The following is a 21,244-nucleotide window of genomic DNA, read 5'->3' as shown; positions in this document are numbered from 1 at the left end:
TTAAGCACCTACAACCCCTCGGCCACATCGGCCGGCCGTATTTTTTTCCTTGGTGAGGGAATACCGAAAGGTTTTCTTTAGTAGCTCTGCTTTAGGAGCACTGCCATCGATAGTATATCCATTGCTATTGCCCTGAGATAGCATTGATTGTGCCTTGCCGCCAGTGTACTTCACATACGACCAGAATCTCTTTGGGTTTTCTGCCAAGTTTCGACACAAGGTTTCGTTGTGGAAACTATAAGCATCTCGCATTGAAGTTCGCGCTAAATTTCGAGTTTCTGTAAAAGATCGCCTATATTGGGGATTTTGCGCTCGTGTAAAGTTTGCATGCTTTTTTCGTTGTTACTGCAACTGTGTCCCAAACTGTTCTGTATATCATGGGAGGGATCAGCTCCGTCGTTTGTTTACTTCGTATAAATGTATCAACTGCTATCGATGCTATTTCTTTGAATTCAAGCCATATCTGGTCTACACTTACATTGTTAATCTGGAAGGAGCAGAGATTGTCTCTGAGGAAGGTGTCAAGCGAACTTTTATCTGGTTTTTTCAATAGATGTATGTTTCGTTTATTTTTGGAGGATTTGGGAATTACAATATTTAGTCTCTCCAAGTAAATCCCGCGCTCACTAGTACCTGTATCATTTTGGATGCTCATTATTAGCTGATTTGTTACTAAGAGGTCAAATGTGTTTTCACAACCGTTTACTATTCGAGTGGGCTTATGAACTAATTTCTCGAAATAGCTTTCAGAGAATGCGTTTAGCACAATTTCTGTAGATTCTTTTATGCGGATCTCTGGATTTAAACAATTATTTGCCCAACATATCGCGGGTAAATTCAAGTCGTCATCAATTACGGTTGTAGAGTCGAGTACGTATTTGAAATTACACTCAAGTTTTCTTTGAACCTTACTGCAATTCCATAATCTGAGTGGGGAGACCTGTAAAAGGATCCAGTTATTATTTTATGCATGTTGGCAAGGATGACCTCTACCCTTACGAACTCACGGGAACTATGTACTTCAATTTCCCTACAAGATAAACTACTTCCAACAGCACCAACACGCCTCTGCTAGCTGTGTTTAGCCTATCCTTTCTGAACACCGTTAGGTTCTTCACAAATATTTCGGATGAACTTACCTCCGGTTTTAGCCAGCTGTCAGCGCCTACAACCATTTGAGCATCAGTTCTAACATTGCTTGGAGCTTTCGTACGTTCCGACCGAAGCTACGTAACTGACAACAGTTATATCGATAGTACCTAGATCTACATTCAACCTGTGTTCAACCTGCACCCTTAGAGACTGAACCACATTTCTGTTTCGCCGAGACTCATAACCTAAAAAACGGAGCAGCTCACATTACACAGTCCCAGATACTTGAGTAGTTGCCTGCTGCATGTAATGGAGACCTGCCAAATTCAGCGGAACCTAGGCAACGGAGACGTACATCACGTTTGGAAATTTTATGAATAATATATTTATGTCTACATTGCCAGAAAACACTTAAAGTACGCAGTTGACTATTTATTGTATGTTTCACACACCATGGGAGACTCAGTTCCTTCGTGTGACATTAGTGGTCTATTTTCCATGCAACATGAAATACAGACTGTAACTGTGTAAGAAAAGAATTCTGACCACTTTCCTTGCATAAACACTGTCTTTGTCCCATAATATCAAATCCTGCAGGACAGCAACCCTTCACTATTTAAACGACGCTACGTAATTCAACGTCAAAAGACACTAGTCATATCATTTAATACCTGCAAGTAAAATTTTCAATGCACTCAGTTGTGATCTGATCAGAGACTTGAATTTCTCCGGCCATATCTAGGTCACCTACGTATTGAGTAAAAGAGTTTTGATTAGTATGTGTGCATGTGCAACAGAGTAAGGAAAAAAACTATGTTGTGGATCATCATGTATCGCAAACACGTTGCCTTATGTCAAACTGATCAGCATTTGCTACTTTAAAATGAACAGACTTCCACTGAAAAATGATTACCTACCCTAACGGTACCCGCTTTTACCCAGACAGCGATACTCTGCTTCTGATGTGACGCATTAATTGTGCGTCAAATTGACGTAAATTTTTTTTTTATGGTGTGATGATTTTTCAGGGATGGTAATGTTGGTTCTGATTTGTTAATTGTACAGTAATTTTAATTGGGCAGTTCTGTTTCCTGGAGAACTGAGTTGTGAATGCACTAACAAGCAAAATTCGAAAAATATGTATTTTACATCTCTAGACTTTTTCGCCACCCCTTACCCAATGTCAATTGAATTTGTCATATAGAATGATGGTTTTACCTTGAGTGTGAATGAGCAGTAGTTTTCGTTCGTTACTACTCGATACAAATTATACGGTTTACAAATACCTTGTACGCCCACTTAATTTTGTGATGTGTTCAATGAAGATTTATTTTTGCAGTTTTAGGCACTTTGTACTCCCAGTTTCATCTCGTGATGTCAATATTTTTCTTATATATTATTGTGAAGTATTAAAGTTTGTCATGGTATTGGATGTTATAGGTTTTGTGAGAGTGGGAATCGAGTAAATATGAAACTGTCTGAAGAGTAAAAGGAAATTAATTATTCTTTAAAATAATGGAATGAGTGCATGCTACAAGCGATCAGTATGTATGAATAGAGAATATGATTTCATATAAGGTAAGTAAGAATTAGTTGTAAAGGAAATTTTCAAGATACATAAATGAGTTTAATCTGGGACAATAATGCAAAGTACGGATTTAGTACACCAGCAAAATTGATGGGTGCTTATCGTCAATAGTTTCAACTGAGCACATAATTCCAATGTCACACAGCACCAAAATGTCTTTCATGCACTGGAGCTTTAACAAGTTTTGGGCACAGCTGCATTGGCAAAAATTTAAAACCGGAAGGAGGGGGTGATGTGGAAGATAAGTGTGCTGAAAATCTAGAAAACTAGCAGCTTTTCCTGAAAATACTCAAAGCTACAGGTAAGCTTCTCAAGATTGTTGGCCATCCGCGGTCCTGAGTCTCTGAGAACTTGCGACAGCACTGAACATTTTGTCTCTGCAATTGGCACAAATGGCTCTGAACACTAAGGGACTTAACTTCTGAGATCATCAGTCCCCTAGAACCTAGAACTACTTAAACCAAACTAACCCAAGGACATCGTACACATCCATGCCCGAGGCAGAATTCGAACCTGCGACCGGAGCGATCGTGCGATTCCACACTGAAGCGCCTAGAACCGCTCGGCCACTGAGGTCGGCCTGTCTCAGCACTCAGTAAATTTTTATGCAATATAAAATGCATCAGTAATGGCTAAAGTAAATAAACTGCAAGTTAGAGACACAGGTCCGTGAAAACGAAGAGTACCTCATTGGTCCCAGAGAGAGAGAGAGAGAGACACGTGAGTTCTCTATAGAGAATGGTAGAACGAAGATGTAAGTTACTGGTTGACCACCTAGAGGAAGGAGACTAGCGACTTGTACGGAGCACTTCTATCACTCACCGCTCCGAAGATCCAGCGTCAAGCTAACCATTATTTAATAACAGATGCAAAACCTGCTAGTGCGAGTTTTCCTTTTGATCAACATTCGACCAGAAATCACTGAATCATCGGGAGTCTCTGCCTTCCATGTTAACTGCTGTCAGCCTACCATGCCATCTTGACTGATAAATTGGGGAATTAGCATATTTTTTGGCTTATCCCTACCTAGGCGATAATGAGATTCATTTGTTCCATCAATGATTCCCCTGCAGCAATCTCATCAGGTCCTGGAGCAGTGTTTCTAGCTGCAGACAAACCTTATTCCAGTTCCCACATGCAGAATGGAGGCCGGCCGGGGTGGCCGTGCGGTTCTAAGCGCGTCAGTTTGGAACAGCGTGACCGCTACGGTCGCAGGTTCGAATCCTGCCTCGGGCATAGATGTGTGTGATGTCCTTAGGTTAGCTAGGTTTAAGTAGTTCTAAGTTTTAGGGGACTGATGACCTAAGATGTTAAGTCCCGTAGTGCTCAGAGCCATTTGAACCATTTTTTTGCAGAATGGATGACGTCCCTGGAAGGCCAGTGTTTAGCTGTGGTTGTTCTTTCCTTTCTCCCTCAGAGGCGCTTATTTACCGCAGAGCTCAGGGAGAATGCTAGCCGTTTCCCTGCTCTCTGGTTCTACTCCTCAAGAGAATAGTCCCATCAGAGAAGGAGAGAGCTCGACGATCAGAAGGTTTAACTACCGGTTTCTTGGACTTGGAACTACTTTTCGAAAGATGTTTCTCCTTACTCATCGGAAGAGGTGGTTACCTGGGTTGCGGAGACAGCTTTGTTGGTTTGTGAGGTTGACATCTGTAGGGTTATATTAAACTAGAAACAAACAGGCGAGTCCTAAGACGGATATAGCCTGCAAGGATTTGTTCAGTTAGTTTCGTAATACAAATCGTTAAATAGGAAAAATATGGGCGTCACGGAACGGGAAAAAGCGGCAACATTCACTCTTCACGTAACTCTGCATTGTTTACCTCCATTAGATCGGAGCAGGTAACCAAGCCCGTACTAAAGTTAAGAGTATTATGCAACTCACACTCGATTGGGTAGTGACCTAATACCTTACATTCCAGGAACTTGGATTATTGGTTGAATTAGTAGTTTCAACTAGAAGTGTTCCATTACAGTGTTGTTTGACACATTTTAGAGACCCAGCATTATCTACCAGTGCCTTGTGAACATAGCAACTGTTCCCCCAGTTTCCTTGATTACAATCGAAGTGTGATGACACACTAATGCCCTGTTACTACGATTCTGATACTTTTCGGGAGAACTGACCAACTGGGTTCTCTGTGATGAGTGGGTGTAGGTACTACCTGATGGTACATCTGTCCTGTCAGTAGCAGTAGTTTGATGAGGGCGTTCCATGGGGATTCCACGAGATTCTAGGGAAACAACCATCAACCCAGGCAGAACCTACGGATTCGTTGTTGTTTCACAGACAGGAAGTCTTGTAAAGTACTTTTGAACAAGTTTTCCGAAAATATGTCGAGCAACTAGTTCGAGAGTATATACGTAATGGGAGTGTTTCAAATCTTGTAGCTATTAACAAACTTGACCTTATCGACTGTGTCTGTCTAGAGACAATGGCAGTCCGTCTAAACGATACAGCGGTCGGCCACTTAACGGTTGTAGTGAATCAGTCGTGGTCGAAATAAACTTGGTGGCCAACACGATTAACTCATTCGGATGATATAAAATTAAATGACATTTGATTTAATGATATTACTTAATTGACAGTAATTTGCCCTTGCATGGTGTGATTGAATTAATCACTGGTAAATGCTCCAAACCAATGCTGGTGAGCTAGGTATTTACTTCTGTAAATGGGCCTTTTAAACAACTCACTGACATTTAAATCTCGCTCTTTGAACACCTCGTAATCGTAACTTCAGTGTAGGCTATCAGGAACACGTGTAATTAATTTAGACTTAGCAGGAACGGCCAACAAGGCACCCAAATATTCATACTAAAGGCCCACAATCGCATTGGAGGAACAGACTCCGTCTCGTTTTCGTGACCCACACCGTTAGCAGCGCACCAAGCGGCCTGTAAGCAACACTCTAGATAGGACACCGGATGAGTGTGGATACTAACGTTTGTGCTTCTCTGTTACACAGTTTTTACAATAGAGCTTCTAGTTAGTGCAGTGGTTTCCTTGTAGCATTACCCCCTGAGAGCAATCACGTATCTGCTACTACCCATCAACTTTAGCAACTAACGAAATTTTAAAGTAAAACAAAATTTTCTTAGACGGTTTTATTTTTAAAATGATGAAAGTCAATATTTAGAATTTTGTATGTGTTCCATTAAACCACAAACTACTGAGTCAATGAGATAACTGGTATTACATTTTTTAATGGAGTGGTGGAGCAGCTGCCAGAGCGTCACGAGTGCTGCCTAAAGACCTTCTCAGGAATGAAAGCTAACTACTCGCGTTGAGGGTAGTCACTTGTTACAAGACATGGTTCCTCTGCACCAGTCCTCTCCCTAGCAGCACATGGCTTCACCCACATACTGCAACCCCATTTCAAATCAACTATACACAGTAAATCACTTCACTGCTGGACTCTTTTACTTCGGAAATGAAAGCGATTAGCAGGATTCAGGCTGACAGTGTTTAGTAATAATAGTAATAATAACACCAGAGTGTAGGCTTTACAGCAATATATTGGTCATATCCGTAGTTATTGTGGCGTTTTCAATTAGTTCGTTTAGCTGCTGCCAAGTGAATAATGAAGCCTGTTGTAGTTTATTGCGAAACTATCTACAACTCGGAGGTTTTTCATGTGATATTTAAGCATATTTTAAGTATATATCTGAATTTTACTCTCATAGATTAATGGTATAAAACACGAAGTGTGTGTGTAGTGGATGGGCTAGCTGAGGACAATGACATAGATAAATTCCTTTCAGAAGGTGTAGCTTTCACCATATTGAGCCAAGGGCCAATGCTAGTACGTGAAAAACTATGTAATTAGTATTACAATCTTTTTAAATAGTGTTGCAACACTAGTTTGTCATATATATATATATATATATATATATATATATGGAAGAGCAGGGTCTGTAAATTCTAGTATTTTAGCTCCTGTTTCTCTCAGCGAACTGCATTTACACGCCCAGACATCATGCCGCCAATCGTAAGGTGAGGGCCTTGACACGGGCTACTTTTAGTCTGTTGACAAAAAACAGAACAAGTACTGGGGAAGAAAATTCTGCAAGCTTTCGCTACATGCAGCACTAAAGAGAGAGATTTTCAGTTGTCACAGTGGTAACCCTGTAATTTTCCTCCCCTCTTGCCGTAATTTGGAGAAGTATGTCAGAGCAGGTTGTCAGTAGTGCATTTTGGGGCGAGCAGACGGCGGCGGTTCGTGTCTGGTTCGAAAGTCGCTCTGCGGCGCAGTGCTGCACCGTCACGCTCCTTTCACTGTTTCTGAGTGAAACTCGCGTTTGAGTCGTCTGTGCACTGCGTAGCTAACGCTTTGCGAGTCTTTTTCGTGACTTTGTGACTGATTTCTGTCGTTAGTTTTCTCTCATACTGGGATCAGAACTCGAAGCCATCCAGTATATGTCGCTGTTGTGAGTTGAGCAGTTTTTGCGAGGCGATTTACGTGTTATTACGCTGGTGCTTCAGAAAAATCTTAAACTTCTACGCATATTTCGGTTTAAATTTTTTGACGATAGTAATTGTAAATCAATCCAACTTCAACTTGAAAAATATTGTTTGAGAGACAATAAGTTAATTACTTTTGAAATGACTTTTCCTCATTCTAGTTTTTATGAAGAAACCCGTTAATGAAAAATATCATCAGAGGACTCTAGCTCACTGAACTGTAGTCTCAATATGACGCTGTTTCCGATATAATAGAGGTACCATTACACTTTCCAAATTAAAAGAAACGAAAGTTATCTGGATACTTTCTAACTATACGAACTGGATGAAATTTTATTTTGGGAGTAACGAAACTTCACCTGGATTGACATTTAGCAGCATTAATAATTATCAGTTTAACAAAGTCGAATTTTGTGCCCTACACTTCAGGCCAAATCAGTGAATTTGGAACATGATTTCACCTACATTACTTAATGTACGAAATACGCCACCACCGCTGTAGCTTGAGATAAAATGCCTCAGTTCTATTGCTTTTGATGATTTATTATCGCGTCTGTTTCCCAATACAGAAGGAACCAGTTCTACAAATGTTGCTAAATTTGAACCACAGACGGCAAGGAACGTCAAGAAGTTCGTTTTTGAAGCAAAATTAACTAGGTTTACAAAATTATTCGTGCGTTAGAGAGACGAGTGAAGTTTAAGAATACGCGAATCGTTTGAATTCATAGAATTGCGTAAGTGTCAAGGAAAGTAATTACGATAATAACAACAGACAACAAGAGAAATATGGGCTTCACATGCTCGAAATACACGTTTATATTCCCTTGCGTTTTGCGGAGTAAGTTGCAAATATGTACGAACTTAAACGTATATCTTCACAAATAAGTTGTAGCTTATGCTATTGAATTAACGTAATTCGTTTGGTTTCGGACATGTTTCACGACAATTCATGCCTTTAGGTAATTGAATAATGTAAGGAATGCACAATTATAACGACCGTTTCGTTAATTGAATAGGAAATAATTAAAAACCAACGTTATTGTCAAGACACACCTGGCTGTCTGCTTTCTCATCTGTAATAAGACCGATGCGCAAAACATACAACTACCACCATCACTTAGCGAAAGATCTCTCCGAGAGGCCGAGAAAATTCTAGTCGCACCTAAAATCTCTCGACGGGTCTAAGACATCTACCCATTCACTTTGTGACCAGTCTAGTGCGGCAACGTTGCCACGTAAGTCAATGAAAGTAAAGCCGATGTTTTAAACTTGGTTTTTAGAAATCATTCGCCCATGACGATCGTCCAAGCATACCGTCGTCTGACCGTCGCACAAGTTACCGTGTAGAGGACAGAGTAATAGGCTTCACTGATGTACAGAAGCAACTGCAAGGTTTGAAAACAAGGAAGTCACAAGGTTTGAAAGGAGTCCCAGTTCGATTTTACAGAGACTACCTACGGCATTTGCCCATTACTTAACATGCATTTATCTCGAATTTCTCACCCAGTGCAAAGTCCCAAGCGACTGGAAACAAGCGGAGGGGACTCCTTTATATAAGAAGGGTGAAAGAACGGACCCATAAAATTACAAATCAATATACGTAACATCCTTTTGCTACAGGATTCTTGAACGTATTCTCAGTCGAATATAATAATATTACTTGAAACGGAGCGTCTTCTGTTCACAAATGTGCTCGAATTTACAAAGCATCGCAAGTGCAAAGCTCACGTCGTCCTTTTCTCACGTGATGCACTGCAAACCATGGATGAGGGGCGACAGACAGATTCCATATTCGTAGATTTCCGGAAACAATTTGACACAGTGCCCCATTGCAAACTGTTTGAGAATGGCTCGAAGGCTTCTTAAATAACAGAGCTCAGTACGTTGTCCTCGACGGCGAGTGCTCACCACAGACCAGGGCACCGTTTGGAGTGCTCGAGGGAAGCGTGACAGGACCTCTGTTGTTATCTATATACATAAATGCTGCAATATCATGGCGGCTGCAGTGTAACACGTGTTAAGTTCGGCTCGCGAAATTTAGTTGATTTCGAAGGTGTTCTCGCAGGTGGTGCTGTCTAGTACAAGTGGAAATCGTGTAAACTACAGTGTTCTGTGCAGTAGTGCTATTTGTTTCTGTGCTCCGCCAATATCTTAGAGAAAATGGTAAACAGAAGAGTGAACAGCAGCGCGTCCAGCAGCGGGGAAGCAGCAGGTGCGGCGGGCCCGCTCTTGGCGGAAGGTGCGGCCGCGGCTCCCGGTATAGCGAAGCTGGTCCGCTCCGAGGTAAACGCTGCGCTTCGCCATAAAAACAATCTCGATCTGATAGCAGGCACTATATCAGATACTGTAACGGCAGCAGTATTGGCCAAAATGCGTGAAACCGTTGAGGCCATTACTGCCGAAATTACAGCACTAAAAAAGTCGGTGTCTGAATACGAGAAAAAGACACGAGAGTTAGAAGTGAAACTATCTGCCGCAACAGACGAGCTAGAACAGTACCAAAGGCGAAATAGTCTACGACTGTTTGGAGTAGTAGAAAATAAGGACGAAGACACGGACAACCTGCTTATACAGGTTGCGCGTGAAAAATTAGGTGTTGAAGAGACCAAGGCAGACATTGACAGGAGCCATCGGGTGGGACGAAAACTACCAGGTGCTACCATACCTCGTCCAATAATAATTAAATTTCTCTCGTACCGGAAAAGGGCAGAGATCTTTACCCAGAAGAAGTAGTTAGCAAGGACAGGGCTTACAATAAGGGAAGATCTGACACACGAACGGCTAAAGATTTTAAACTGTGCCATATCCCATTTCGGTCTTCAGAATGTGTGGACTCAGGATGGCAGAGTAATCATTAAGACAGCAGCTGGAAAGAAGACAGTCACAAACATGACAGAACTGAATAGTATTAAGTGAAGCTACTCGATCCAAAAGTGCAAACTAAACACCATTTGCAAATTGTAACAGCCCTATACTCAGATATAGTCTTGTAACTGTATTAACTTTTCAATTATACCCATATTTATACCTTCGACTAATTGTTTTTGTAACTTTATTAACTGTTCACTATTTTTTGTGTCTGTAGCTCTAACCATTACTTAATTTTAGTTACTGCTAATACTTTTTTCATTTTCTCAGTTTATTCTCTTCCGTTCTGAAATAGTTATATTGCAATTATTAGTCTCTCCTTTAGTTCATTAATGACCCATCTCTTCGGTTTAAATTGTTCACAACAAAAATCACCATCAGTATCACTTTAGCAAATTTCAATCTAATTGTAGCTTCCTACGATAATCACTACCAGTATCACTTTAGTAAATTTCAATTTAATTCTAGCTTCCTACGATAATCTATTGATTATTAAGCTTACTTCTCTCTGCTGGCAGCATCGGCCTCTTAAATCACTTCCCTTTCCCTTATTTCCACCCTAACCTGTTTCAAATACGCTAATTACATTTCTCCTCTTACGACGTAGCATACACAGTGACACACAGCCGTCACTATTATTGGTCATATTCTCCTTGCACCGAATACCACTAATCCATTTTCTATACTCCCGCAACCTCGGGAAATCACTTGCAATCGCCTTTCTTTCGGCACTCGCGGAGTCACAAACAGGGCGCGCAAAATCTCGGACACCCCCGTGTTATGTCACTTGGCGGAAGCACCGGCCAGTGCCCCTTGCGGCAGGTAGTGCCTAACAAAGGGACAAACCAGTCTGCCACCCAACTCCAGGCTGCTCAGCGGAACGCGTCAGAGCTTTTAGCAGCTCAGTGCAACATCCAGTCTTTAACTGCACATTACGAAGAACTTAGCCTCCTCTTCAACCAACTAAACTACCACGTAATCCTCTTATCCAAAACGTGGTTGAAACCACACATATCCTCTGCATCTATTCATCTCCCAGGGTACACATTTCTTAGGGCAGACAGATCAAAAAAGCGAGGTGGCGGGGTCGGCGCGTATATACGAACAGATCTCAAAGCGAAAGTCTTATGTACGTCAAATCCTGCTGAAGAAAAAGAGGCTGAATTCATGTTCATTGAAATAAATATACAAAGTCTGAAATTCTTGACTGGCGTCGTGAACAAGCCGCCAAAAATAAACTTGATGAGTTCCTTCCAGTCGGAATTACATTCACTCCAGTGTCAATACGAACATGTCATCGTAATGGGTGACTTGAACGTAGACCTGCTAAGAGACACTCCCTCCGCAATAAACCTAAGAAGATTGTTCAGTTGCAATAGCATGAACATTCTTCCATTACAACCTACACACCATACGGCGCACAGTCATACTCTTATAGACGTAATCGCAACGAAACAGACTGACAAAGTAAGAGATGTTGGTCAAACATCGGCCCCTGGCCTCTCAGCACATGATGTAATATTCCTGGCCTACTCTGTGCAGCCCCCAAGGATCAAATCGCGTTACATAACTTGTAGGAACATGAAAAGTATTGACCTTGACGCTCTAACAGCCGATTGCTCAGAAATCTCATGGCATCAAATAATCAGAGAACCTACAATCGACGGCAAAATTAATGAACTTGGTGATAAACTCACTGCCCTCTATGACAAACATGCACCTGTGCGCACAATCCGTGTAAGAAAATCTCCTGCTCCATGGCTGACAGCTGAATTACGTCAAATGATGACTAATAGGGATGCTGCCCACAGGCGTTTCAAAGCAGATCCGAAACCCGAGCGTTTCGAAGAATACAGAAAGCTACGGAACAGAGTGAAACAATGCATTCGCAATGCTAAAATCAGGCACGCTCGCTCCCTTGTATGCAGCGATCTGACGCCCACGACTCTATGGAAGAATCTCCGTAGCTTGGGGGTCGGAAAGGCAAAATCGGAAACTACTTTTCATGTGTCGGCTAACGAATTAAATGAATTCTTCTCTGCACGTCTGAATACTAGCACAGCTGATAATTACCATCCACAAGAATGCCAAAACATGATAACTAACAACGATAGCTTCCTTCTAAGACATGTAACAACAAATACGGCAAGAAAAGCAATAATGAATCTCTTCTGATGCAATAGGCAACGACAGTATCGGTATAACCATGATTAAGAATGTTGCCGATACCTTGGTACCTGTCTAAGCTGACATATTTAATTTTTCCCTCGTGAACGGAATATACCCCACTGCATGGAAAAGAAGCGTAATTCGACCCATCCCTAAGATCGAAAACCCGCAACTGCCCAGTGATTACCGACCAATTAGCATACTGCCTGCTGTTTCCAAAGCACTCGAATATATTGTTCATGACCAAATCACTGAACACTTGCATGAATTCAGCCTATATGACAAATTTCAATCCGGTTTCCGTAAACATCACAGCACAAACACTGCTCTAATTAAAGTAACAGATGACCTGAAATGCGCCATCGACAATCGAAAGGCAACAATATTGACGCTACTGGACTTCAGCAAAGCTTTTGACACTGTTAACTTTGACATATTGCTCAGAAAAAATGCAACAGCTTAATTTCTCTGATAGTGCAATGAGATGGTTTGAAAGCTACTTAAAAGACAGACAGCAATGTGTTGTCTGCGTAAATGAAAAATCTTCCTGGAAACATGTTTCCTCGGGAGTGCCACAAGGATCAGCCTGAGGACCACTTTTGTTTTCTTCATATGTCAACGATATTTCGTCGGTTCTGTCCTCCTGTAAATATAATTTCTATGCCGACGACCTCCAGCTCTACCTAAGCGTCAGACCTGAAGATGTAAACATTGCAATCGCTCAGATGAATGATGATCTGTCTTCGGTAGTGACATGGGCGAAAAGCCTGGGGCTAAAACTAAATGCAAAAAAGACGCAAGTAATCTTAATAGCCCATCAGAAATTAATAAGTTCAGATTTCCGCGAACGGCTACCTCCTATTCTGCTCGACGGTATTCCAATACCATATCAGAAAACAGCTAAGAACTTCGGTGTAACTTTGGATGAGCATCTCAACTGGGCGGAGAATACAGTCGCAGTGTGACAAAAGACGTCTGCTTGTCTCTATGCTCTCAAAAAGTTTCGGAACATATTTCCACAGGACTTGAAACGCCAGCTCGTGCAAGCACTCGTTCTACCGAACCTCCACTATTGTGATGTGATTCAACAAGGCACAAGTAGGGAAAACGAAAGACGGCTAGAGCTAACAATGAATGCCTGTGTGCGTTACACCTGCAACATTCGCCGATATGATCATGTTAGTGCTTCATACTCCGAGCTAGGGTGGCTGCGGCCGGACAAATTGCGTGACTACCACACTCTATGTCTACTTCACCGACTCCTCGTCGCGCAAGCACCCCAGTACCTTGCTTCAGAGATTAAAAACCTGTCATGCCATCATAATCGAAACACGAGGTCACTCTTATTTGGTATCCTAACTGTGCCCACTCACAAAACAAAAACTTTTGCAAAGTCCTTCTCAGTTGGCGCTGTCCGCCTCTGGAACAAACTGCCCCTTACCTTGCGCAAAATTCAATCTCCTGCTGCTTTTAAGAAGTTGAAGCATTTCCTACTGTCATCCTCATAAAGCTCTCCACAAAATTAATGTACCAGGCCAATCCTCTCATCTGTCAAATAGCAAAGCTAGCATCTCCTATCTTGCTCCTGAGATGCCTTCCCCTTCATCTATCTCTATTAGCCAGGCAATCTTCTTTTCCTTTATATTTCCTTAATTATGTTTCATCATGTCTATTCTTCTCCTCCCTTCACCATGAGTCTCCCTCATACTCCCTGCTGCCAGCACTCCTATCTAAAATTTCTCTCTTCAATAATGTCTAATTATGACAGTACTTATATACATATAGAGTTTATATTCGTAGATCATATTTTTCCAGGTGTACCTTTCTAATTGTTTATTTCACTTTTTGTACTAGATGTAGTTTGACATGCCTACTAAAACGTATGAATGTAAAATAAGTAGAATGCCTGGTTAGATGTAAGAGAGGGCCTGATGGCCCTAATCTTGCCAGGTTAAATAAATAAATCAATCAATAAATAAATAATTAAATAAATAAATGATTTGGCGGACAGGTTGGGTATCATTCTTTGGTTGTTTGCTGACGATGCTGTGTTGTACGATAAGCTGTCGTCGTTTAGTGATTGTATGAAGGTACAAGACGACTTGGACAAAGTTTCCAGTTGGTGCTCTGGTACCGCGCGCCGCGGAATTCGAATCCGCTACCGACGTCATGGACGTCGTAGACCCCTAAAGGTCTGTGCACCACAGCGCCGCAAGCTGTTCCGGCGCGCGCATCCTTGCCCGCTTTTAGTGTGAGGGCGCCACAGTGGAACACGTGGCTCCAGCGGCCAATAGCGGCGCCCCTCGTTATAGTACTTAAGCGCCTGCCTCTCGCGCAGCCAGTGACGTCCCTCCTAAACTCGTCCATGATTACTCCAGTGCCAACTGGGATGCCTACAGGAATTCCATTCACACCCCGGTTGACGGCCATGACCTTACCCCCCAATCTCCTGATGACGTCTCTCGCACTGCTGCCTTCCTGCACCAGAACTTGTCTGACGCCGTCGCCACTCATATCCCCACCAAAGCCATCCACCCTCACCGCCCCATCCTGCCTCCACAAGCTGTCCATCTCCTTCGAGAGTCCCGCCGCCTCTACAGCTCTTTTCTCCGCACTCGTCACCGGGATACACTTACCCGCCACCGGCTAATACGACGACACATCCGCAACCTGCTTTCTGTGAAGAAACGCCGTGCCTGGCGCCAGACATGTACACAACTCAACACCACGATCCCCATAAACTCTTCAAAGTATTGGTCTACTTTGCTCTGCGTTGCTGGGAACCACCCCACCCCCAGTACCCTCTCCTCCTTGATGACCGTCCCTTTCCTGACAACCTAGGTAAGGCCAACCACTTTGCCTCTCACCTCTCAAATGTTTTTTCCATCCCAGATGTTCTCCACTTTGATTGTTCCCTCTTGCCTGACGTCATGGACCGTACGAATACCTATGTTCCTTCCCTGGCTCCTAGCTTCCAGTACTTGGGCCACGCAGAACCATCTGAACTCAACACCCCCATCACTACACAGAACATCAGCCTCACACTCCGCACTAAACGCAACACTGATCCTGGCCACGACTGCATTACCTACCACCACCTCAAACACTGCCCTCCCTCCTTCCTCTCAGTCATTGCCACCCTCTACAATGTCATCCTTGCCACTGGCTTCTATCCTTACCTGTGGAAAACCTCCTGTATCCTGATGTTCTCCAAACCCAACAAGCCTCCACCTGATGCCACTTCCTATCCTTCTATCTGTCTCACATCGGTGTTCAGCAAGCTCTCAATCCATCCTATCCCGGCGCATCCATCACCACCTCCGCCATAAACCCCTCCTCCCCATCACCCAATGTGGCTTTCAACCTTCCTTCTCTGCCGATAACCAACTCCTCCGCCTCACTCGTCTCCTCTCCCTCCAGCTTAACTCCTGTCACTCTGCCATTCTTGTCCCCCTCGACCTCGAAAACGCATACGACCGTGTCTGGCATCCCAGTCTACTGTTTAAACTCCAAACCTACGCCCTTCCTATCAACTACATCCATCTGATGGCCTCCTTCCTCTCCCACCGCCCCTCCTATGTTACCATCCATAATGCTAATTACCACAATTTCTACCCCTCTGCAGGTGTGCCCCAGGGCTCTGTTCTCTCCCCTCTCCTCTACCTCTACCCCCCCCCCCCCCCCACAAGTACACCTCTTGCAATATGCTGATGACACCGCATTCCTCGCCCTCGCTCCTACCCTCCAACGATCCCAACGACTTCTCCAGAATCACCTTGACCTTTTTGCTGCATGGTGTAACCAGTGGCTCCTGAAAATCAATCCTTCACTGGCTGGACATGGGGGTTGCACCCCTCTACCATCCTCCACACCTACAAATCCTTAACCCGTCCCAGCCTTTGTTATGCCAGTCCCACCTGGATATCTGGCCCCCACGAAGTTCTATAAGTCCCTCCAGATCCTTGAGCATCATGCACTCCGCCTCGCCTTCAGTATACGCCTCCCGCCCCCCACACGGATCCTCTATGACCTCATTCCTTTCCCCCATCTGCTCCTACTCCACGAACATATCCGCATCCCCTGCACCTCCTGCGGCCTTGATCCCCCTCAACCCCTGGTTGCCCCTCTCCTCTCCCATCCCCAGGCCCTGTCACATCTTCACTGTTGCGTCCCCCCTACCCTCTATCTTTACACCCTTCATCTCCTTTCCCAGGGTGGCTTCCATCAACTCCCCCTCCCGAATGATGCCCTCTCTCCCTTCATTTATCCCTCCTATCAACTCTGATCCTCAGTTCCCCTCGTTTCCTGTGTTCTTTTCCCGGCTCCCTCTTCCCCCCCCCCCTTCCAAACTCTTTTTGCCCCACCTCCCCTCCCTCCCCTGAGTCCTTTTGCATTTCGCTCCTCTGCCTCTTCTCATTCCCTCTCGCGTCCGCAGTGCCCCTCTCCCCCCTTATGAGACATCACCCCCCTTGGTTCCCCCCCTTTCCGTTTTTTCCTCTCCTCCCTCCTTGTTTTTGCCCCTCCTCCAGGTTCCCCCCCCCCCCCCCACCCTCTGCCTTTGGCTCGGGAGTGTCATCACTGTGCCGCCATTTTCGTGCAGTGTTTTACAGTGAGTGTTTTTACAGTGAGTGTTCCGCATTGTGTCTTTTGGGAAGTGTTGCGAACGGCCATCATACTGTCGCTGGGTGTGATTTTTTTATCTCTTGCAAACAGAAACCAGACTGTCGCCATGTTTTTTTAATTGTGTGTCTCCTATGTTACTTGTCTGATTCCTGTGTATTTTATTAACATTGCCAACCCCTTTTGCTTTCGGTTTTAACCTTTCCGCCATTTTACACTTTAAGTCACCGTTTTATCGCCTGTTTTTCTGGTTTCTCTCTTCTTCCGTTTTTAAAAATATCTGTAGGCTATAGAGCGGCGTACTAAGCTGCTGCCAGCCCGCCCCCTTCAGGGGAATTGAAAATCAATAAAGAAAAAGAAAAAAGAGCGCAGCCAGTCAGTCTAATCTGGCGTACGTCTTTGGACACATCGCCTCACGTTAGACAGATTACTTAATTATTCTGTGTACAAGTCGAGGTGTTTGATAGGTTCCCTGTGACTCCGTTGTTCGATCTTGTTGTTCGTTCTGCCGTTCGTTGGTCGTGACCGTCTTCTCCCGTTGTGTTGTTGTTCACGGGCCTCTCCGCAGGTCCCGCCGCGCTTTCCGTCATTTCAACTCCGCGACCGTCCCAGTCGCAGTTACAACAGGTTCCATGAACGGCAGCTTGCTCTAAGTATAGGAAATTGTAAGGAAATCCAGGTGACTAGGAAAACAATCCTGTAGTGTTAGAATACAGTATTAGTAGTGGATTGCCTCACATAGTCGCGCCGAATAAATATATAAAAGTAACATTGTAAATACGAAATGGAACGAGAACGGAAGGACAATAAAAGGGAAGGCTAACGATCGAAATAGGTTTATTGGGAGGATTTTAGGAAAGAGTGGTTCATTTGTAAATGGTACTGCGTACAGAACACAAGTGCCATCCATACTTCAGTATTGCTCAAGTGTTTGGAATTCGCAACAGGTCGGATTAGAGAAAGACATCGAAGCATTTTAGAGACGAGCCGCTTCGTTTATTGCTGGTGGGTTTCATTAACTGAAGTAGTTCTCGAACTCAAATTGGAACGCGACTGAGAAAATTTAGCGAACCGGATTTTCAAACTGACTGCAGATCGATTCTACTGCCGCCAACGTACATTACACGTAAGGCTTATAAACACAAGATCAAGCAGGGCTCTTATGCACACATATAATAGATCGCCTTTTACGTGTCGTCCTATTTGCAAGTTGAAAGGGAAAGGATACGGCAAATAGAGGTATACAAGGTACCCTTCGCTACTCACGATATCGTGGCTTGCGGAGTATTTACTGCATGTAGATGTTCGTAGTAGGCCCAATAATGACCCAGGGCTAAGCGAGGAAATAGTACGGTGCAATTAGCCCCAAAACCTCAACATCCGAAGTGAGAGTCTCCTTCCAGCTACAGAGTGTTTCATAGAGTCTACATATTGTTTGGTAAAATGTTACATCATTTTAAGCGACGTGTTTGGGGGAATGGGCGGAGAAGTTGGTAAATTATTTGGTTTTATCAGTCTTTCATAAATATTTCGCAATTTAATCTGCATTAAATTGTGAGCAATAATAGCCATGTGCACAATCTTGCTAAACTGGACGGTTCCAGAGTTACATAAGGTACCAAAATTAAAAATGTTTCGCAATTTCTACATGTTTTTGTATATATATATGACTATTTTTCAAATAGTCTTGTGCTTTCCCAAAGCAAATTGTGATTTTAGTGGCCGGTGGTATGTTAGTGATAAGCCCTTGTAGGAACGACAACCTTACCACCATCTCAAGGGGCGCTTCTTTTTAAGGGAAAAGAGGCTTCCACAGGCCTAGGCCATATAACCTGTGGTACGGAGAAACCCATTCTAAACACTCTCTGGACAAAGCCACATTAAGTATGAGTATCTGTTCAGAATAAATGATTTTAAATTATGAATATATGATGTGTATAATAATTATGTTATATAATTATAACACTTTTAATCATAACGTTTTTAAAACTGAGGCGTTTGGAGGCTTTCTTTAGAAAACAGGCATCTTTGGTTAAACACTCTTGGAAATTGAAATAAGAACATCGTGAATTCATTGTCCCAGGAAGGGGAAACTTTATTGACACATTCCTGGGGTCAGATACATCACATGATCACACTGACAGAACCACAGACACATAGACACAGGCAACAGAGCATGCACAATGTCGGCAGTAGTACAGTGTATATCCAGCTGCAGGACGTACTACCATTCCTAGACCGGCAAGGGAACTTGCTGTTCCAACAGGACAATGCACGTCCGCATGTATCCCGTGCCACCCAACGTGCGCTAGAAGGTGTAAGTCAACTACCCTGGCCAGCAAGATCTCCGGATCTGTCCCCCATTGAGCATGTTTGGGACTGGCTGAAGCGTCGTCTCACGCGGACTGCACGTCCAGCATGAACGCTGGTCCAACTGAGGCGCCAGGTGGAAATGGCATGGCAAGCCGTTCCACAGGACTACATCCAGCATCTCTACGATCGTCTCCATGGGAGAATAGCAGCCTGCAATGCTGCCTGAAAGCTGCTGAAGGAGGAGGGGGAGGGTGGGAGGAGAAAGGGCAGCTAACTTCAACAATAGCCTGCAAGTAACACTGGTGGTGAAAACAATCTAGATCAGAAGTTTCTTACGAAGAGTGTTGTTGACTTTCACTTTTCTGTACAATGCAATTTTCACCTTCTTGTATATAGTTGATGCAGTGTCTTTTTCTTTGAATGGCATTGACATGGATGGATCTTCTACTTTCACATCAATCTTAATAGATGAAGACACTTACGCCGATCACGTCATCCACTGTGTTTCCTTGCTTGTATCCATAAAATAAAACAGTTGCTGGCACATAATGAATAATTATGTAATCTGCGTACTGCTTGAAAACTGTCTGTAGGTAGCTGAGTGTCGCCAGACATCACAATGAAGGAGGTGACCCGAACTAATTTTGGTGCACACTTACTCTGAATGCGGTGTGATTGATGATTCATTTGGATCTGGAATCAAGCCAGCCATTATTGAAGACTTGCTTCCCTTCCTCATTAGCCAGATCAGTCGTAGAAGGATGGAGGATAAGCACATAATACGGATCTAAATATTTCTTCAAGTCTCTCATCATTCCTTACTGTGCACACCATCTGACATAAGAGAGTGTTATGGTTTACACATTGTGTTGTTGTTAATTATTGTAAACTTGGCTATAGAGGACAGTGATTTAACAGCTAACTTTCTTTTCCAGTGTATCTCATTGAATGTTTGGTTCTCAATCTCTTTCAATGCTAGTGTTTCAACATGAAGCGCTTTATCAGAGTTCACGTTCTCAACTGCTACAACCTCTGTCGATAACGGAGTGAGTTTGGGTGTTTTAGAAAACGGATTGTGTTCCTCAGTCCAAGAAATAAAAGTTTGCAAGTCATTACAGTTTCTTTTCTGCCTTGTCTCCTGTAGCTCCACGTTGAGCTCTGAAGAGATGCTGCACAAACCTGCACATTCTACCATTGTTTCTCACACCAGAGAACAAGCTGGCATGGACTTAATTCAAGTTGCAATAGTTTCCGCTGTTATTCCTCTGCCTCCGGCCAATCCACAAATGCTATTCGAGGATCTCATTGAAACCGGTTCAATGGTTATGTCACTCCAGACTCCTAATCAAAATATTCAAGTACGTCGGATGCTGAAAGACTCACAGTTAACGAACAAGTCGTTTTCTGGTCTCATTTTGTTGTGAAGTTCCAGAGAGTCTTGCAGGTAAACACATGCAGATTTAGCGGTAATGAGAGAGTTCCAAACGTCCTCTATAGTTCTTCTTCCATTCATCAACTTGGCTTCCTCAAATCCGTCACCAATTTATACGGCTCTTCTTCAAGCTGCCACAAAAGGGACCAGCAATGGATGAAGCATAACACCAGTGACTCTATCATCAGGTGCCTTTGCTACTATTACACGACATTTAGCGTACAAAGGCTGATCAAGCCTATTGAAGTCAGTCTTCATTCTACTAGGAAGTTTTCACTTGTTAATGCATTCCCATGCAGCCACTCCAATCAGGTTTACATTCTTCAGGACCTTTTAGCCGTGTATTACTCAACCAGGACAAATCAAGTGTTCGGCCTTGTACACATGACTGTGATTTTATTTTCAGGGAAGCAATTTTTGTAGCAAATGTTTTCGAATACCCAGATGTACTTTGGACTCTAAATGTTTGGAAATCAAACAGGCCTCGTTCTCAGCGTGAGCAGTAAAGGGAAGTGTCAATAAATCATAACTTCCTGGCTACACAAATAGATGTAACAAATAATTATCAGTACACTGGGTAAAGACTGAATGGCCAAAAATAAGGTTTGTCTATTCAGCCTGTTTACTCCAGCTGAAAACAAGCATAACGCAATCTAAATTTATCTAATGCTGAATAAACATCGATGGATTTATTCTG

Source organism: Schistocerca serialis, chromosome 6 (genome assembly GCF_023864345.2).
Source record: "Schistocerca serialis cubense isolate TAMUIC-IGC-003099 chromosome 6, iqSchSeri2.2, whole genome shotgun sequence".
Lineage (NCBI taxonomy): Eukaryota > Metazoa > Arthropoda > Insecta > Orthoptera > Acrididae > Schistocerca > Schistocerca serialis.
This window is presented reverse-complemented; position numbering follows the sequence as displayed.